The sequence below is a fragment of the Balaenoptera physalus genome, assembly GCF_965194825.1.
Source record: "Balaenoptera physalus genome assembly, chromosome: 5".
Taxonomy (NCBI): domain Eukaryota; kingdom Metazoa; phylum Chordata; class Mammalia; order Artiodactyla; family Balaenopteridae; genus Balaenoptera; species Balaenoptera physalus.
The window spans coordinates 36,443,447-36,465,229 of record NC_138884.1 but is presented as its reverse complement, the minus strand read 5'-3'; the positions used below and the strand labels follow the sequence as shown (position 1 = coordinate 36,465,229).

At 34.8% G+C, this 21,783-nt stretch overlaps 1 protein-coding gene across 4 annotated transcripts in view; it reads left to right on the top strand.

The window, feature by feature from the left end:
* Positions 1-21,783, top strand: part of LRBA (LPS responsive beige-like anchor protein) — a 736,878-nt gene that overhangs the window by 45,176 nt on the left and 669,919 nt on the right. The window lies entirely within an intron of this gene.

The following is a 21,783-nucleotide window of genomic DNA, read 5'->3' as shown; positions in this document are numbered from 1 at the left end:
CATTATAATGCCACCACTGTTAGATGTCTAAGTTGTTTGTTTGTTATATGCACTGCAACAACTAGTGTGTGTAAAGTACTTTAAATATTTTGGTTTATTGGGATAGATTTCTGTAAGTCCAGTTGCTGGATCAAACAGTATGAATTTTTCCTTAAGGCTTTTGAGGCTTTTATACTGTATTTCATTCCAGAATGCTTGTATTAATGTATAATCTCATGGTGGTATATCGGGTTTACTGTCCTGTTGTATACATATATGCATTTATACATCTATTCAAATATCCTTTTTGTGTCATCCATTGCATTCAGATAGACGCAAAGAACAGAATTGATTAAGGAATGGTCTGTCAGTTTTTTCAATTTGGTATTTAAGACATTTTTATGCCATTGCTTTACTGTGAGTAATATATGTTTTTGATTCTATGAGTTTTTTTTTTTTAGTACTTTGTATATATCTCATTGTTAATTTTGCCCACTGAACATGAATATTATCCCAAATCAATGTATACATCTTGTACTTGATCTTGTGCATGGTTGCTGCTTGATTAATGCTTGTTGATAGATTCATTTGCAGTGACCCATACTTGTGTCTGCTCTTCTAAACTTTTCTTCATTGCTGATACTTAAAAGCATTTCTGGTTAATTTTTAATTTAGCGTTACTGAAGATTGATTGAAGCTGCCATGTTTCAGTGTGGGCAGGGTAAATGCGGTTAGTGCTTTCATTTTGGATAATGAAATTTTAAATTCCCATAGCACAGGGAGATCAGCTCGGTGCTTTGTGACCCCCTAGAGGGGTGGGATAGGGAGGAGATATGGGGATATATGTATATGTATAGCTGATTCACTTTGTTATACAGCAGAAAGTAACACACCACTGTAAAGCAATTATACTCCAATAAAGATGTTAAAAAAAAAATTCTGTTTTGGAGGGTTATATGAGGTAGATGTAAAGATAACTTTCATTAATGTTAATATTTTTAAACACAATCTTTTTTATTTTATGTTAACTTAAAAATGTTAGAAAGTATAAAGGATTTTGTTGACTTTATTATAAACTTTTAGTATTCAAACATCGTAATTAACATAATGTGCAACCACATCTGAGTAATGCGAGAGTTTCCCCTGCTTCCCCTTTAAATTTGTAAATACTTCAGTATCTTTAAAAGATAAAGACTTTTAAAAAGTGAGTCACACCACAGTACCATCATCATTCTTATAAACAATTCATCAAATACTCAGAATTCAAAATTTCCTCATGTTTTATTAGTTTTTTTGTTTTGTTTTAAATATAGTTGGTTTATTTGAATCATGAACCAAATAGTATGTACACATTTCATTTGGTGTGTGTCTCTTAAATCTTTTTCAACTTACAGGTTCCCCTTACCTCCCTTTTTTCTTGCCATCTATTTTTTTTCTTTTTCCATAGAATTGCATCATTTTTTTCTATAGAATTTTCCACAGTCTGCGTTATTTTCTGTAAACTGGTCAAGGCTTGATTAGATTCAGATTCAATTTTTTTTGTAATGAGGATTCTTTATAGGCAGCATGTGTACTTACTATTGCATCTTGTCAGGAAGTACATAAAGTCTAGTGTGTCTCTTTCTGTGATGTTAAGATCGGTGGGTGTGAGATGACTAATCCAGTGGGTTTAGGTATTGATAGCTCTATTTTCAAGTTCCTTTGAACCTTTTACTTTTTTTACCTAGTGGCTTTAGCAGTCATTAATAATTATTGCTTAAATCCATTATTTCATCAGGGGTTCCAAATGGTGGTGGTCTAAATTTATCATTTTCCACATTCATTAGCTGGAATTTTCTATAATGAAGAACTTTATGAAATCAACAGGAAAAAAACAGGATAAATGCTTGGTTCTTTCCCTTTGTTTTATGTATTTCAGAATAATGAGTTGGTTTCTTTAAAGGCAATTGACTAATAGCTTACTTGGCAAAAATTCACACAAATTTTCATTCAGACATCTTTTTATCTTAAGTCTCATCACATAGTTGTGAGAACAGAATTATTAGAAGTTTTTAATCTTATGTTATAAGAAGTATTGATTTATACATTTTGCTTCTTTTGAAATAGTAATGTAGAAAAAGATTAAACTTGATAAGACCAATTATTGATAGCTTTTTAAAAATTACAGTTTTTGTCCTGTAAGTTTGCCAGTCCTTTTAACAATATAAGAAGATACTTGGTCAAGCTATTAACTTACAGAAAGTGAGTCCATGTAATCTGAACTAAGAGAGAATTTGATACTGAAGGGCTTCAGTGAGTGTATATTGCTATTGGATGAAATTTCAGGTAGGAAATAATTGCATTATTTGGTATCAGGTAGTCAAGTTAGTATATTCCACTTGATTGCTTTTGGAAAATGAACTTTTATTGTACATGAGGGGGTCAGAGAAGCGTTAGTAAAAATTGCTTTAAAGTGCTTGTTTCTCTTTGAATGGGAAATTCCTGTATTTTAAATGCACAACGTTAGAAATGTGAAACTTTTTTTTTTAAAAGCATTTCTTCTGACTTTGTTTTTTTATTTTAATAGAAAATCTTTTTAGTGGCTACAAGAAAGGATCAGTTTATGTTACTTTACAGAGTTGCTAAAGCCATCTAAAGGTTCACCTTGTTTAATCCTGTTGTATTGTTTTCTTTTTTCTCCCAGTTTGAGATTTTGCTTCTATTTAACTCTTCTACAGTGTTTATTTTATATTTGTCATTGAGAATCAGTTTTTAGCTCTTACCCTGATATTTGTTGAAGCTATTTGAATACTGACTTAACTATTTTTCCTGTTTATTTAAGCCATTTGCTAACTTTTCGGGATATATGTACAAAATTTGAAATTTTGAAAGAAGATTTTATAATCAAGCCTTTACTAATAGCCTGGCTTTTTAAAGCCATTGCAAAGGCTGATTTTATATTACTTCAAATGCCCATGAGATGGTGCTTTGTAAGATGCTCATAAGAGAATTTTATATTACTTCAAATGCCCATGAGATGGTGCTTTGTAAGATGTTTTGTAAGATGCTCATAAGAGAATCTGTAAATATATTTTGCTGTAAACTTCTACTTTCTTAGTAATTATTATTGTATGGAGGTACATTATGCCAGTATGATATAAATCTGTTACTCATCTTAGTCTAATCATGTTTATATATTTCTTCCTTAACCTGTTTGTTGGCTAACATTATACATTGATTTGCTGTAAGTCTTCAAATGAATGATACCTTAGATGCATCTCAGTTTAATAAAAATTATTTTATTTTATATTGGAACATAGTTGATTAAAAATGTTGTGTTAGTTTCAGGTGTACAGCAAAGTGATTTGCTTATACATATACATGTATCTATTCTTTTTCAAATTCTTTTCCCATTTAGGTTATTACAGAAAATTGAGCAGAGTTCCCTGTGCTGTACAGTAGGTCCTTGTTGGTTATCTATTTTAAATATAGTAGTGTGTACATGTCAATCCCAAACTCCCACTCTATCCCTCGCTGCTACCCTTCCCCTCGGTAACCTGTAAGTTTGTTCTCTAAGTCTGTGAGTCTGTTTATGTTTTGTAAATAAGTTCATTTGCATCATTTTGCATCTCAATTTTGACCTTCTTTACGTAAACTTCAGATTGTATCTCTGTATTTTATAACGTGTAAATTCTTTTCCCTTTCCTCTTTGGGCTAAACCAGAAACAGTAGATGAAATTTAGAGCTCTTATTTTTTTTTCACTTGCTGCGGCTATTTGCTAAATAAACTTCAGTATGTCTTATGATTAGGAAGAGAATGGTATTTTGTGATCTAGGTCCTCTAAAATGAAAGCATTCTACTAGTTCTTTGACCTTTATTTTTTGAATATATATTTTAGTAAGATGTGAGGAACAATGATTGACATCCCTACCAGGACTATATGAAGTCAGGAAAGAGTCCCCCAGAAGAACCAGAGGAAGGGGAGTATTAAAGCATGTTTGCCAGAGAAAGGTGTTAGTAACTATAAAACATCACCTTTAAGGGTTGCTACAAAGATGAAATAAGTGGATAAGTGAGTACACTTTGAAAATATGCTATATACTGTAGAGTTTTATAACAGTTTTGAATTTTTTTTTTTTTTTTTAGAGACAGTGTCTTGGACAGAATCAAACAGACTTCAGTGTGATTTCCTAACTCTGTCACTTCTTAGGCTTGTGATCTTGGGCAAGCTATATTATCTTTTTGATCTAGTTTCTGTATCTGTAAAATGGGAATAATAGTACCATCTGTATAGGGTTGTTGTTAGAATCTTTGGGAACAATGCCTGACATGTAGTTCTTTCTACAGTTTTCCTTCTCAGGAGGTTACAGTCTTGATGGAGATAAGACTCATGTTAAGATAACTAATAATCCAAAGCAGTAAGCGTGAACTGCGCGTGCTTTGCAATAGACGGGCTTTGACAAGTCAGACTGGGGAATCATTACTTCCTTTTTGGTTTCATCTGGATATATCTTTGTAGAGGTGAGAATTGAGCTTTGAAGGATGAACAAAGGTAAGGAAGTAAAATGTTAAAGCTTGTTTTTGGTATAATAAGTAGTCTGGACTGGCTTGATCACTAAGATTATATGGGGACAAAATGGGAACTGAGGCTTTTTTAGATTTTGCGGGGTAGACCAAGTGATTGGAAGTTTATTCTGTAGGTAATGAGCCATGATGACTTCTGTACAGGGGTTATTACATGGCTAAAATGCTTGATATAGTGGTCATGACATGATATTGAATTCTGAGTTAAATTGGATTATTTTTCAGTGAGAATTTTTTTCATGTAGTTAATATTTTACTGATTTTAATTCTTTTTTTTTAAAAATTAATTAATTAATTAATTTATTTTTATTTCTGGCTGTGTTGGGTCTTCGTTTCTGTGTGAGGGCTTTCTCTAGTCGCGGCAAGCGGGGGCCACTCTTCATCGCGGTGCGCGGGCCTCTCACTATCGCGGCCTCTCTTGTTGCGGAGCACAGGCTCCAGACGCGCAGGCTCAGTAGTTGTGGCTCACGGGCCTAGTTGCTCCGCGGCATGTGGGATCTTCCCAGACCAGGGCTCGAACCCGTGTCCCCTGCATTGGCAGGCAGATTCTCAACCACTGCGCCACCAGGGAAGCCCTGATTTTAATTCTTATTTATTCAAATTAAATTAGGCTTTCATTAAATATCAGTGTTAGTTGATATTTTAGTTTGCTCAGTGAATAGTAGATCTCAAATAGCTAATAGGAGCTAGGCGAAGGCGTATTTTTCTGTGTTGTTTAGATTTCAAGGCCACAAGCTTGTCTCTGGCCTCAGCTGGGGATTTCTGATGGCAAGATACTGAGGAAGTCATTTAAATATTAATTCTTGCCAAAGCTGTCTAATTTTAACCCTATTCTTTGTACTTGTTTGTTTATACTGATAGAAAATGTACAGTAACATGTTTTGGGAAATAACAGGTCCATTGACTTTAAGGTGCTCTTGTTTGGGAATATCTGTTAGTTCTGTTAAATACTTCAACTTCTAGCACTGTTTACCTTCCTGGTTTTATAATGTGTTAAGCTATCTAGAAGAATCCTGATTTAGCGTTAGCCAATTTGTACAACTAAGAGTGAAATATCAACATGAGAGCAAGAAACAAAAGCTTAGCACTTTTGAGAATAAGATTCAGAAATACCACTTGGATATTTTGCTTGTAATGCATTTATTTTGTAAGTAGCTGATTCATTAAATTCTCCTTCCCTACCCATCTTCCCCCACAACCTCCATTGTGCGTTTCCCTTTCTTTGGCGGTAAAATACGCCACGTAATACCGAGATGAAAAAGAAAATGAAGGTGGATCATGTATTAAAGCCCATCTTTTTTTTTTTTTTTTAATAAATTTATTTATTTATTTATGGCTGCATTGGGTCTTCGTTGCTGTGCGTGGGCTTTCTCTAGTTGCAGAGAGTGGGGGCTACTCTTCATTGCGGTTTGCGGGCTTCTCATTGCAGTGGTTCTCTTGTTGTGGAGCATGGGCTCGAGGTGCGTGGGCTTCAGTAGTTGTGGTGCGTGGGCTCAGTAGTTGTGGTGCGTGGGCTCTAGAGCGCAGGCTCAGTAGTTGTGGTGCACAGGCTTAGTTGCTCTGCGGCATGTGGAATCTTCCCAGACCAGGGCTCGAACCCGTGTCCCCTGCATTGGCAGGTGGATTCTTAACCACTGTGCTACTACAGAAGTCCCTAAAGGCCATCTTTATTGATACTAATATGTTAGTTGGCTGTAGAATCTAATCTAGCATTAGTGATCTGTGGGATCTTATTTTTCCAGGATTTTATTGGCTATCAAATACATAACTTTTTTTTTGTTTGTTTAATACTTTATGTAGGTAATACAATAATAGTTCAAAAAAAAAGGAAAAGAAAATGTGGTAATATATACAATAATCTTAGCCACAAAAAAGGAATGAAATTGGGTCATTTGTAGAGACGTGGGTGGGCCTAGAGAGTGTCATACAGAGTGAAGTAAGTCAGAAAGAGAAAAACAAATATTGTATATTAATGCATATATGTGGAATCTAGAAAAATGGTACAGATGACCTTATTTGCAAAGCAGAAATAGAGATACAGGCATAGAGAACAAATGTATGGATACTGGGGGTGGGGGGAAGGGGTGGAGTGGGAGGAATTGGGAGATTGGGATTGACACATATATACTACTGATAGTATGTATAAAATAGACAACTGAGGGGAACATACTGTATAGCACAGGGAACTCTACTTAATGCACTGTGGTGTCCTAAGTGGAAGGGAAATCCAAAAGGGAGGGGATATCTGTATATGTGTGGCTGATTCATTTTGCTGTGCAGTAGAAGCTAACACAACATTGTAAAGCAACTATACTCCAATAAAAATTAATTAAAATAAAAGTCAGTAGAATGGCTTATCTCCCTTGCCTCTGTGCCCCATGTTTTCAATATACCTTGAAATCAAATCCTCTCTCATACCAAATTAAGTCAGTCACTGCTAAGGAAAACCTAAAAGATAACTATTATTATCATATTATATATCCTTCCAAATTTTCTATAGGTTTTTATAAACAAATATAAAATGTATGTTTAACCTTTTTTAAAAAAAATTTATTTATTTATTTAATTTATTTATTTTTGGCTGCGTTGGGTCTTCCTTGCTGTGTGCGTGCTTTCTCCAGTTGCGGTGAGCGGGGGCTACTCTTTGTTGCGGTGCGTGGGCTGCTCATTGCGGTGCCCTCTCTTGTTGCGGAGCACGGGCTCTAGGCATGCGGGCTTCAGTAGTTGGGGCACGAGGACTCAGTAGTTGTGGCTCGCAGGCTCTAGAGTGCAGCCTCCGTAGTTGTGGTGCATGGGCTTAGTTGCTCCACAGCATGTGGGATCTTCGTGGACCAGGGCTTGAACCTGGGTCCCCTGCATTGGCAGGTGGATTCTTAGCCACTGCGCCACCAAGGAAGTCCCTCATGTTGCGTTATTGAGACTTTATGTCCGTTCATTAGCAATTGCCCATTTCCCCCTTTCCCTAGCCCCTGGCAACTACCATTCTACTCTCTGATTCTAGGACTGTTCTAGATACTTCATATACGTGAAATCATGCAATATTTGTCCTTCTGTGACTAGCTTATTTCACTTAGCACAGTGTCCTCAAGGTTCATCCATGTTGCAGGATTTCCTTACCATTGTATTTATATACTATATCTTCTTTATCCATTCATCTATCAATGGACATTTAGATGTTTCCACATTGTGGGTATTTGAATAGTGCTTTAATGAACGTTGGAGTGCTAATATCTCTTCTATCTCCTGATTTCAATTCATTTTTTAAATTTTTTAATTAATTTATTTTATTTATTCTTTTTTTTTTTTTTTGGCTGCGTTGGGTCTTCGTTGCTGTGTGCGGGCTTTCTCTAGTTGAGGCCAGTGGGGGCTACTCTTCCTTGCGGTGTGTGGGCTTCTCATTGCGGTGGCTTCTCCTGTTGTGGAGCATGGGCTCTAGGCTCATGGGCTTCAGTAGTGACTCGTGGGCTCTAGACTGCAGGCTCAGTAGGTGTGGCTCACGGGCTTAGTTACTCTGCGGCATGTGGAATCTTCCCAGACCAGGGCTTGAACCCATGTCCCCTGCATTGGCAGGCGGATTCTTAACCACTGCGCCACCAGGGAAACCCCTGATTTCAATTCTTTTGAATAAATACTTAGAAGTGAGATTGCTAGATCATAATGATAGTTCTGTCTTTAATTTTTTGAGGAATTTCCTTATTGTTTTTTATAGTGTCTGCACCATTTTGTATTTCCACCCACACTGTACAAGGGTTCCAATTTCTCCACATCCTTGCCTATACTTGTTGTCTTTTGCTTTTTGTTTGTTTGTTTTTTGTATAATAGCTATCTTTTTACATGTGAGATGATATCTCTTTGTAGTTTTGATTAGAATTTCCCAGATGGTTAGTGATGTTGACCATCTTTTCATATAACTGTTGGTCATTTGTATGTCTTCTTTGCAGAAATGTCTATTCAAGCCTTTAGCACATTTCTTAATTGGATTATTAGTTTTTGCTATTGAGTTGTAGGTGTTCCTTATATATTTTGGAAATTAACCTCTTATCTGATATATGGTTTGCAAATATTTTCTCCCATTCCATAGGTTGCCCTTTTATTTTGCTGATTGTTACCTTTTCTGGGTGGAAATGTTTTAGTTGATGTAGTCCCGCTTGTTTATTTTTGCTTTTGTTGCCTGTGCTTTTGGTGTCAAATCCAAAATACAACTGCTGAGACCACAGAGCTGAGACCACGGAGCTTTTCCCGTAGGTTTTCTTCTAAGACTTTTATAGTTTCACATCTTAACATTTAAGTCTTAAATCCATTAAATCCATTTTGAGTTGATTTTTGTGTTTGGTGTAAGCTTAGGGTCTGATTTCAGCATATGGATATCCAATTTTCCCAACACTGTTTGTCAAAGAGACTGTCCTGTATCTGTTGTGTATTTTTGGTGTCTTTGTTGAAGATCAGTTGATCATATATGCATGGATTTATTTGTGGGCTAATTCTATTCCATTGGTTTGTGTGTCTTTTTTTGATGCTAGTACCATACAGTTTTGATTACTTTAGCTTTGTGATGTAGTTTGAAGTCAGTAAGTGTGATGTCTCCAACTTTGTTCTTCTTTCTCAAGATTGCTTTGGCTATTTTTGTGGTTGCATTTGAGTTTTAGGATTGCTTATTTCTATGAAAAATGCCATTGATAGGAATTGCATTGACTCTATACTTCACCTTGGGTAGAATGAACATTTTAACAATCTTCCAGCCCATGAACATGGCATATCTTTCCATTTATTTGCATCTTCTGCAATTTCTTTCATCAGTATGACATTGGTCTTATGGTTTTCAGTATACAGATCTTCCATCTTTTGGGTTAAATTTATTCCTAAGTACTTTATTCTTTGTTTTGTTACTGTAAATGGGATTGTTTTCTTAATGTCTTTTTAAGATACTTCCTTGTTAGCATATAGAAATGCAATTGAATTTTTTAATGCTGATTTTTTTATACTGCAACTGTAATGAGTTCATTTATTAGTTTTAGCAGTTCTTCGGTGGAGTCTTGAATTTTCTATAGGATCATGTTATCTGCAAACAGAGATAATTTTAGTTCTTCCTTTCCAATTTGGATGCTTTTATTTCTTTTTCTTGTCTAATTGTCCTAGCTAAGCCTCCAGTAATTGTCTTGAATCATGGTGGTGAGAGTAAACACCCTTGTCTTCTTCCTGATCTTAGAGGAAAAACTTTCAGCTTTTCAACATTGAGTATGATCTTAGCTGTGGCCTTATCATGTTTGGCTTTTATTATGTTGAGGTACCTTCCTTCTATACCTAATTTTTGGAGAGTTTTTGTCATGAAGGGATGTAGAATTTTGTCAGATACTTTTTCTGCATCTATTGAGATGATCATATGATTTTCCCAGTATAAATCTGACCTAATCATGATGTATAATCCTGTAAAAGTACTGTTGAATTCAGATTGCTAATCTTTTGTTAGGGATTTTTGTATTTATGTTCATTAGGAATATTGGCCTGAAATTTTCATTTTTTGTGGTGTCTTTGTCTGAGTTTGGTGTCAGGGTAATGGTGGTCTTGTAAAATGAGTTTGGAAGTGTTCACTCATCTTCAGTTTTTGGGAAGAGTTTGAGAAGTATTGGTATTAATTATTCTTTAGTATTTGGTTGAATTCATCAGTGAAGCCATCTGGTCCTGGATTTTTGTTGGTAGGGAGATTTTTGATTACTGATTCGATCTCCTTACTCGTTATGGATATGTTCAGGTTTTCTATGTCTTCATGATTCAATCTTGGTAGGTTGTATGTTTCTAAGAATTTAGCCCTTTCTTCTAGGTTTTCCAATTTGTGTGTTCATAGTAGTTCTCAAGATCCTTTGTATGTCTCTGGTATCAGTTGTAATGTCTCTCTTCTTTCAGTTCTGATTTGATTTATTTGAGTTTTAACTCTTTTTTTCTTAGTCAAGCTAAAGGTTTTTCAATTTTATCTTTTCAAAATATCAGCTCTTAGTTTCATTGATCTTTCTATTATCTTTCTAGTGTATGTCTCATTTCTTTTCTGATCTGATCTTTATTATTTCCATTTTTCTTCTAACTTGGGGCTTTTTTTTTTTTTCTAGTTCTTTGTGGTATAAAGTTAGGTTTTTTATTTGAGATCTGTTTTCTTAAATAGGTGTTTATTGCTATAAATTTCCCTCTACAAACTGCTTTTGCTCTATCACATAAATTTTGGTATGTTATGTTTCCATTTTTTGTTTGTCTCAAGATATTTTTTGATTTCTCTTTTGATTTCTTCTTTGACCCATTGGTTATTCTGGAGTGTTTTGCTCAATCTCCACATATTTTTGAATTTTCCAGTTTTCCACCCATTACTGATTTGTAGTTTCATACCATTGTGGTTGGAAAAGATACTTGATATGATTTAAGACTTCTTAAATTTGTTAAGACTTGTTTTGTGGCCCAGCACATGATCTGTCCTGGAGAATATTCCATGTGCACTTGAGAAGAATGCTTATTCTGCTGCTGTTGGAAGGAATGTTCTATATCTGTTTGTTAGGTCTATTTTGTCTGAAGTGTAATTCAGGTCCATTGTTTTCCTTATTGATTTTATTTATTTATTTATTTATTTATGGCTGTGTTGGGTCTTCATTTCTGTGCGAGGGCTTTCTCCAGTTGCAGCAAGTGGGGGCCACTCTTCATCGCGGTGCGTGGGCCTCTTACTATCGTGGCCTCTCTTGTTGTGGAGCACAGGCTCCAGACGCGCAGGCTCAGTAACTGTGGCACACAGGCCTAGTCGCTCCGTGGCATGTGGGATCTTCCCAGACCAGGGCTCGAACCCGTGTCCCCTGCATCGGCAGGCAGATTCTCAACCACTGCGCCACCAGGGAAGCCCATTCCTTATTGATTTTCTGTTCATGCTTTGTTTTATTAGGAACTTTACCAAGAGTTAAAAATCATGTCTAGTTGGAATACAATAGAGTATGAGTATCCAATGCACTTCTTAATCCGTGTGCTTAGCTATTGTCACATACATTCATATAGAGTCTTTATTTAGGTGGTCATTAACAAGGATTTGTATATTGAAGAAATATTTTAAATTATTTTTGTTTCTCTTTTATTTTGGTTAGGGTACTGTATAATTTTTTTGTTGTTTCTTGGTCAGTTTTATTATCTGTTGCATTTTATCAAATCTAAGATGCCATCAGTTGAAACATTTCCCATTATTTTATTGAACGTTAAGGAAAAAACCTGTTAGTTATAATTTATGATGCCACTGACTGTAAGACACATTCTGATTTTTGAGTTTTTTTAAAGAAATGATGAAATCCTGTATATGAAATTTATTTCAGGTAGTATAGGAGTGTTAACAAAGTTTTTTTTTAAATTAAAAGAAGGTATTGGGTCTAATGTAGTTAGACTGTTAGTAGGGAAATACGGATGAAAATGAAATACTTCATTTAAAAACATGGCTACATTATATACAGTGTATTCATGTGCTAGTTTATGCTATTAGTTCATACGTAGTTCAGGTAGTTTCTTCTCTTTGAAATTAGTCTGGACTTCTTTTGGTTGTAGAGATAGAAACTTGTAACAAACTAGCTTAAGTATAATGGGGGTTGATTGGACTGTAGGACCAGGATAGATCATTGAGTGAGGTTGTGAGAACCAGGGGAGCTCTGGAACCAGGTGCTGGAACTAGGAAGTTGATGCCACTAGAACATTCTTTCTCCATTTATGGAGCCAGTGAGTTTCTCCGTACACATGGCAGGGAAGATGTCTGCTAGAAGCCACCAATTTACCTATCTTTCCATTTTTTGGCCCCAAAGGCCAAAAAGCCTCTTTTCAACTCCTAATTAAAAAAAAAAAATTCTTGATAATGATTTTGATTGGCCTGACTTACACCACATATTCGCCTGTGGTTTAATCACTGTGACCAGGAGAATGGGGAACTATATGTGCCAGACCTGAGACTGGCTTGTGCCAGTCTCTATGGCCTGGGTGTGAGGTATTGTGACTTTATTGCCTGGAGAATGCTACGAATTGAATGGGGAATTAAAGGAAGAGTGAGTGCAATATAGACAGAAACAACAGATGTCTATTACAGTGGACATTTAGGTTGTTTCCAGTTTATTCCTCTGCTTTTTTCACATCTGATAAATCTTCCTACTTAAGAATATTGGTGTGAAATTATTAAAAGTTTCTAAAAGTCCATCTTTTGTGGAGAAAAGTTAGTAATGTAGAGCTCTCTTTTATGTATTCTAAATTTTGCTATTCCTCAAAATGGGATTTGTAGAGTCTTCAAATTATAAACTATGGAATTTAACAATGTATTTTAAAATAGCTTGAAGGCACTGAGACAGTGATAACATAATACAACTAGTCTTGTTAAAGCTACAAGGGATCTTAAAGTGCATGTGATGCTGTAGTTTTAAACAGTTATAAACATAAAATCAAACTCAAATACTGAAGTAATTGATTTGATTATAGACTACATGATGTTTTGCTATCATTTTATATCCTATGATATTTTGATTCCAAATAATGTAAGTTCAGTGGACTTGTGACTGGTTGTCACACAGTGACAGATTTCTGAATTTTAAAATATGTCATTGCTGTAAATCACTAGTTTGCTAGATTAAACTAGCAAGCTATTAAAGAACATGGCAGTATTTACTGTAGATAAATGCAAATTTTAAAAGGTTCTGTGTATGAAGGTTTAAATGATTTATTAGCCTTCAGTGCACATACGAATCTTAAGTTATGTAATAGATTAAGAAAGTTTCATTTCCTGTTTGAAGGTTTGAATCTGCATGTTTATTCTATAATGCAAGTATTTGATCTAAGTAAATAGGATATATAGTTAAACTATGTGATATCAATATATGCTTAATCCTTTTTTTGTGTATTATATGGCAACTTTTTTTAGGTGTAGGGTAAGTGATTAAGTATTATACCAACATTCTTTTTTTTTTTTTTTACTGGGGTGGGGAAGTAGGGAGAGTTAAAGAAACTGGCACTATATGTCTTTAGGTGGCCTCAGAATTTGTACTCACAGGAGTTTCTTGAATGCCCTTTAATTTGGCTCTCATTTCCTGCCTATGAGAGATTCCTCTAGGTTAGTACAGTTTTCTTTTCAATGGGAAATAATCAGTGAAACAGCTAATCCCATGACAAAGTTACACTTCAGATACATTTGATTATTTTTTTAAATTAAACTTTATTTTGAGATAATTGTAGATTCACATGTAGTTGTAAGAAATGATACAGAGATATTCCTTATACCCTTTACTCAGTTTCATCCAGTCGGAAAGTCTTACAAAACTGTAAGTACAATATTGACATTGATATAATCAAGATACAGAAAATTTCCATCACATAAGGCTCCCTGCTGTTGCTCTTTTATATTCGCATTTACATTCATCCTTGCTGCACCCCTCTTTAACCCCTGGCAACCACCAATCTGTTCTTCAGTTCTATAATTTTGTCAGTTCAAGAATTTTATATAAAGGGAATCATATACTATATGACCTTTTGTTGTGTTTTGTATTAGTCAGCACAGTTCTCTGGAGATTCATTGAGATTGTTGCATGTATCAGTAGTTTTTTTGTTTTTTAATTGTTGAGTAGTGTTCCATGGTATGAATATACCAGTTTGTTTAACCATTGTACCTGTTGAAGGACATCTAAGTTGTTTCCATTTTTTGGCTATGTTGAATAAAGCTACTATAAACATTTGTGTACAGCATTTAAAAAAAAATTAATTAGTTTATTATTATTTTTTGGTTGCATTGGGTCTTCGTTGCTGCCCGCGGGCTTTCTCTAGTTGTGGCGAGCAGGGGGCTACTCTTCGTTGCCGTGCGCAGGCTTCTCATTGCGGTGACTTCTTTTGTTGCGGAGCATGGGCTCTAGGCGTGTGGGCTTCAGTAGTTGTGGCTCACGGGCTCTAGAGCGCAGGCTCAGTAGTTGTGGCACATGGGCTTAGTTGCTCTGCAGCATGTGGGATCTTCCTGGACCAGTGCTTGAACCCGTGTCCCCTGCATTGGTAGGCGGATTCTTTTTTTTTTAAAGTTTAATTTTTATTTATTTAATTATTTATGGCTGTGTTGGGTCTTCGTTTCTGTGCGAGGGCTTTCTCTATTTGTGGCAAGTGGGGGCCACTCTTCATCGCGGTGCGCGGGCCTCTCATCATCACGGCCTCTCTTGTTGTGGAGCACAGGCTCCAGACGCGCAGGCTCAGTAGTTGTGGCTCACGGGCCCAGTTGCTCCACGGCATGTGGGATCTTCCCAGACCAGGGCTCGAACCCGTGTCCCCTGCATTGGCAGGCAGATTCTCAACCACTGCGCCACCAGGGAAGCCCTGGCAGGCGGATTCTTAACCACTGTGCCACCAGGGAGGAAGTCCCTTGTGTACAGCTTTTTGTATGAATATAAGTTTTCATTTCTCTGGGAAATATGCCAGGAGTGCATTTATTTGCCAGATCATGTAGTAGTTGCATATTTAGTTTTATCTTTTTAAGAAAGTGCCAAACTCTTTTACAGTGACTAAGTAATCTTACATATGAATTAGCAACATATGAGTGATTCAGTTTCTCCACGTCGCTGTCAGCATTTGATGTTTCTCACTATTTTTTATTTTAGCCATTGTGATAGATGTGTAATGATATCTCATTGTGGTTTTAATTTGCATTTCCCTAATGGCTGATGATGTTGAATATCTTTTCATGTGCTTATTTGTCATCTACATATCTTCTTCTGTGAAATGTGTGTTCTTGTTTTTTGACAATTGGATTTTTGGTTCTAGTATTCTAATTGGATTGTTTGTTTTCTTTGCTGTTGAATTTTGAATGTTTTTTAGATATTATTCCTTCGTCAGACGTGGTTTACAAATATTTTTACAGACGTGGTTTACAAATGATAAGTCTGTAGCTTATCATTTCATCCTCTTAACAGGATCTTTTGGAGTGCAAAAGTTTTTAATTTAGATAAAGCCCAGTTTATCAGTTTTCCTTTTATGTGTCTTGCTTTTCACGTCAAGTCTAAGAACTCTGCCTAGTCCTAAATCCTGAAGATTTTCTCCTGTATGTTTTCATAAAAGCTTTATGTTTTACATTTAAATCTGTTATCTGTAGTGAGTTAGTTTTTATGTAAGGTATGATACTTAGGTAAAGATTGATTTTTTTTTTATGGATATCTAATTGCTCCAGCACTATTTGTTGAAATTTCTCCACTGAATTGTTGAAACTCAATTGGGATATTTGTGTGGGTCTAATTCTGGATTCTCTTTTCTGTTCTATTTATTTACGTGCTTGTCACTCTGGCAGTACCTCGCAGTGTAGCAGTATAAGTCTTGAAGTTGAGTAGATGAATTCCTCCCACTTTATCTTTCTTTTTCAAGATTTTTTTTTTTTTTTTTTGCTATTCTAGTTCCTTTGGTTTTCAATATAGATTTTAGAATAATCTTTCTATATCTGCAAAAAATCTTGCTGAGATTCTGATAGGAATTGTATTAAAGCTATATATCAGTGTGGGGAGAATTGATGCCTATACTGTGAACACAGTATGTTTCTACATTTATTTAGAGCTTTTTTGTTTCTTTCATCATCATTTTATTGTTTTCAGCATCCAAGTCCTGTACATGTTTGGTTAGCTTTACATCTGAAAGTATTTCAGAGTTTTTTGAATGATTGTAAATAGTATTACATTTTTCATTTCATTGTCTACATGTTTATTGCTAGTATGTAAAAATACAATTTAAGAAATACAATGGTTTGTGTATGTTATTACCTCTGACCTTGCTGAACTCACTTATTAGGTCTAAGTGGTTTTTTTTTTGTGTGTGTGAAATGCCTTTGGATTTTCTCATAGATAATCATGTTATCTACAAATAGAGACAGTTTTATTTCTTCCTTTCTGATTTGTATGCCTTTTATTTCCTTCCTTTGCCAGTAATTGCCCTGACTGGAACTTCCAGCATTGTATTGAATAAAAGTAGTGAGAGCACAGATCGTTGCCTTGTTCCTGATCCTAGTGTGAAAGCATTCAGTCTTTTACCATAATTTCATATACATGCTTCTTATCAAGTTGAGGAAGTTCCCCTTTATTCCTGTTTTTTTCTGAGAGGTTTTTATCATGAGTGGGTGTTGAATTTTTGTTAAATGATTTTTTTTTTTGCATTAACTGATATAATCATGTGCTTTTTCTCTTTTTAGCCTATTAAAATGATGAGGTACATTGATTTTTGAATATTGGAACAATGTTGACTCCCTGGGATAAAATCCATGGTGTATAATTCTTATATATTGCTGAATTCTACTTGCCAATATTTTGTTAAGATATTTTGGGTCTATATTCATAAGGGATATTGGTGTATAGTGTTCTTTTTTTAAATGTCTTTCTCTGGTTTTGGTATCAGAGTAATAGTAACTTCATAAAATGAGTTGAGAGTGTAAAATTGTTGTTAATTCTTTTTTAAACACTTGGTAGAATTCTCTAGTGAAACCATGTGAACCTAGAGATTTCTTTGAGAATTTTAAAATTATGAATTTAATTTCCTTAACAGTTATAGGGTTATACAAATTATGTATTTCATATTGGTTAAGTTGTGGTAGCTTGTGCTTTTTGAGGAATTGGTCCATTTAATCTACATTTTGTCATATTATGTATTTAAGTGGTTTGTGGTATTATTTGTGTTCTGCAAAGTCTGTAGTGATATTCCCTGTTTCATTCTTGATTGTGGTAATTTGTGTCTTCTCTCTTGTTTCTCTGTCAATCTTGCTAAAGTTTTCTCAATTTTATTGATTCTTTTCAAAGAACTAGCTCTTTATTTCATTGATTTACTCTGTTGTTTTCCTGCTTTCAATATCATTGACCACTGCTTTTCTCTTTGTTATTTCCTTCCTTCTGCTTGCTTTTGATTTATTTTGCTCTTCTACTAGGTTCTTAAAATTGAAGCTTATATATTACTGATTTAAGACTTCTCTTTTTCCTAATATATGCATTTAGTGCTATAAATTTCCCTCAGAGCACTGCTTTAGCTATGGCCCACAAATTTTGGTATGTTGTATTTTAATTTTGATTCAGTTCATGGCATTTTTTTAAGTTCCTTTGAGACTTCCTCTTTGACCCATTATTATTTAGACGTTTAATTTTTACTTTTCAAGTGTATGGAGATTTTTCTGGTATCTTTGTTTTTCTGTTACTGAGTTCTAGTTTGGATTCCACTATGGTCAGAGAATCCACTTGGTATGATTTCAATTCCTTTAAATTTGTTGAAGTTTGCATCATGTCCAGGATACAGTCTAATTTGGTATACGTTCCATGGTTACTTGAAAATAATATGTATTCTGCTTTTGTTGGGTTGAGTTTTCTATAAATGTGAATTAATTCCTATTGGTTGATGGTGTTCTCTGTTTCTTCTTATCCTTGCTGATTTTCTGTATAGTAGTTCTATCAATTATTTAGGGAGGAAGAGTTACTTTTATGACACAGTGGTACTTTTTCCCCTAAGAATGAAGGAGAAACCCATGGGAGAGATGGAGTTTTGGGCACTTTAATAGAATATAGATCTGGGTGGGATTTTCCTCTTGGAGGAAAATGATTGAGCATCCAGTGGAGAAGATAAGATTACTTCCATCTGGGGAGAGAAGAGCAGTAGTGCCAAAATGGAGAATAATGCACAAAAAATGATGAGAATATAGCATAGACACACTTTACAACACTATTCTGAAATGTGAAGATGGTAGGACATTTGTATACCTTGGAATGAAGTATATCTAAGGTACTGGGACAGCGATGTGGAGTGTAATGTGGTGGTGATGATAGTAGAGGTAGTGTGTTAGTTAAATTAATAGTAGTAAAGGGATGATGGTATGAGAGAGTTATGATAAAGGCATTGAGGAATGGTATGTATCTTTTTTGTTTGGTGTTGAAAGGTTTTAAGGAATACAGTCATACGGTTAAAAATGACAGGAATGGGAATTCCCTGGCAGTCCAGTGGTTAGGACTCTGTGCTTTCCCTGCCGAGGGCCCGGGTTCAATCCCTGGTTGGGGAGCTAATATCCCACAAGCCACGCAGCGTGGCCAAGGGTTGGGGGAAGACAGGAACAAAGAAAACTTAAGTATGGATCATATTGTCATATAATGAAGAAGTGACTTAGAAATCAGAATGATAATAGCACAACAGGAAGGGCTGTCACCTTTAGCTTACCTTGATGTTAAAGTAGTTATGTTAGTGCATTACATTAGGGTGATATTTTGTTTTAAGTGGAATATGCTTTTTCTTTTGATTTGTTTATTTCCAGTTTGTTTTCAGTTCACTCAGAAGAAAGACTGACAGACCACAGCTTTACCATGACTGTCAGATGAAGTTATTATTCTTTTTTTTCTTTAAATTAAAAAAAAATTTTATTGGAATATAGTTGATTTACAATGTTGTGTTAGTTTCAGGTGTACAGCAAAGTGAATCAGTTATACATAGACATAATCCACTTTTTTTTAGATTCTTTTCCTATATAGGCCATTACAGAGTATTGAGTCCCTGTGCTCTACAGTAGGTTCTTATTAGTTATCTATTTTATAAATAGTAGTGTGTATATGTCAATCCCAATCTTCCAATTTATCCCTCCGTGCCCCCCCCCAATCCCCTTGGTAAGCATAAGTTTGTTTTCTACATCTGTGACTCTACTTCTGTTTTGTAAATAAGTTCATTTGTACCCTTTTTTTAGATTCCACATATAAGTAATATCATACAATATTTGTCTTTCTGTGTCTGACTTACTTCACTCAGTATGACAATCTCTAGGTCCATCTATGTTGCTGCAAATGGCATTATTTTGTTCTTTTTTATGGCTGAGTAATATTCCATTGTGTATATGTCCTACATCTTCTTTATCCATTCCTCTTTTGATGGACATTTAGGTTGCTTCCATGTCCTGGCTATTATAAATAGTGCTGCAGTGAACATTGGGGTACATGTATCTTTTCAAATTATGGTCAGAATGGCCATCATCAAAAAATCTACATACAATGAATGCTGGAGAGGGTGTGGAGAAAAGGGAACCCTCCTACACTGTTGGTGGGAATGTAAATTAGTACAGCCAGTATGGAGAACAGTATGGAGGTTCCTAAAAAAACTAAAAATAGAACTACCATATGATCCAGCAACCCCACTCCTAGGCATATACCCAAAAATATTATTCTTGAAGTGAGAATTTTAATAGCAGGTGGAAGGAAGTGTTAGTTCCAGTATCCTCATCTCTTACATGCATTAACGAAGATATGTATTAGTTCATTTAATCTTCACAACAACTTTAAGAGATGGGTACCATTATTACCCCAGTTTTACAGATGAGGAAGTGAGCCATAGAGAGGTGAACTGTCCTGCCCATGCCCATGCCCTTGGTGTCTGGTAGACCCAGAAGTCAAGTCCAGATAGTCTGGCTCCAGAGCTGATGCTCTTAACTACTGTTTCTTGTTAGACGAACTGTATTTCTGAAAACTCTCAATGTATAATTGTTTATGGTTAAGGATTTTGGGCAAAATATAGTTTGGGAGTGTCCCATTAAAGCACTTTATTAACATTAAAATTAAGACATCACACTGAAAGGTAAATAATGGTATTTTACTCATCTTTCATTGGTAATAATTGAGACTGTACTCCTGATTTTCATTTCACATCATTGTTGCCAGGAGCTCTCTTTCCCTCAGTTTTGATGGAAATGCATACAGTTTGATTTGTTACAGATAGTGTACAAACTAAGAAGCATAATTTTTCCTGTCTAGTTTTACACATAAATGTTCAGTGCATTTTGAAAAGATTAAGATGCTATGTTTTTCCCTTTGGGTTCAAAGAAAATATATACATATTTTGAAAAATTGAAATGTGTCATGAATGTAGGATCTTGAAAGTGAAGTCCTTTTATAACCCCATTCTCCAAACTATCACTAACAGCCTGGTGCATATTCGTCAGGCGTTTTCTGTAAAAATACTATCATACATGCATAAATACAATATGTGTATGTTAGAGATGTACAAAATAGACCTTTGGCTGAATGAGAAAATGCATATGAGCCTGAAACCAAATATCACCATCTTAGAAGGAGCTTTTGAGATATAAGAATACTTGTAAAATTTTATTAAAAATTTTAATTTATTGAAAATTTATTATTAAACATTTTAGTAAAGTTTTGTACCTTTCATATCCTAATTCAGAGAATACTTTCTTGGCGCCGTGAATTAGTACATTGCTCTTGTGGTCACTGAATAACACATTTGTAAGCCTAAATAGCCTCTTTTTTAGCGGATGTTGATTGGGGAATAAGATACTCTTTTGGCTAACTCTCTCAGTAAAGCATTGATGAAAAGTAAAAGATGATGGTTATGTTCCCACCTACGTGTTGGACTTTCTTTCTCTCCACTAGTAACTGTCTTAAGATAAAGTTTTATTACATTTTGTTCAATGTTAAGAATGATCTTAAACCAAAGGCTTATACACTAATTAAATTATAATGGAATCTAATCTTTTACTATTCTTTGTTTTAATATTTATTACTTATATACAGTGAGACTCTACCACAATAAAACATGTGGAGTCTAAAAAATTCACTTGTGTAAAATTTGAGGATTGGACTGTTTTGAGGTTAGTTAAATGTAGTATTTTTTAGTCTATGTTGTCTTAAAAAGCACAAAAGTAAAATAACAGTGAAATTTAGTACTACAGAGATTTGGTATATTGTGCTGAATATTATTCTTTTGCTTATAAAATATGTACTACTAGAATTTTTTTTTAATTCAGTGAAAGATTAGTGGTTTACAATTTTCAAAGATTTCTCACATGTGATTTTATATAATCCCATGATAACTCCTTCCCCCCCATACCCTCTTACTTACAGAGCTTGCATTGTTTTGCTTGAATAAATTTAATACCCGAAGTCTTTACCTTTTGATTCTAGAATATCCATTGATACCTTTGTATGTGAAAACTTGGTATTATTATATCATTTGTCTCATTAAAATTAACTTTCTTGAACTATTTTATTATTTAGACAAATGCAATAAAATAGCTACTATTGTTTATCCAGAGATATTATATTTCATAAAACAGGAATTGCTGTTCATCGTTTTTACTTCTGTTGTGTGTAGTCAGTTTAATTGTGTTTGGTTATCACTTTGTGATAGAATTTTTCTAAGGTACAAAATGAACTGTAGTCCCTTAAATTAAAATGCACGCTTTTGAATCATATTAAAAACAAAGAGTTTTT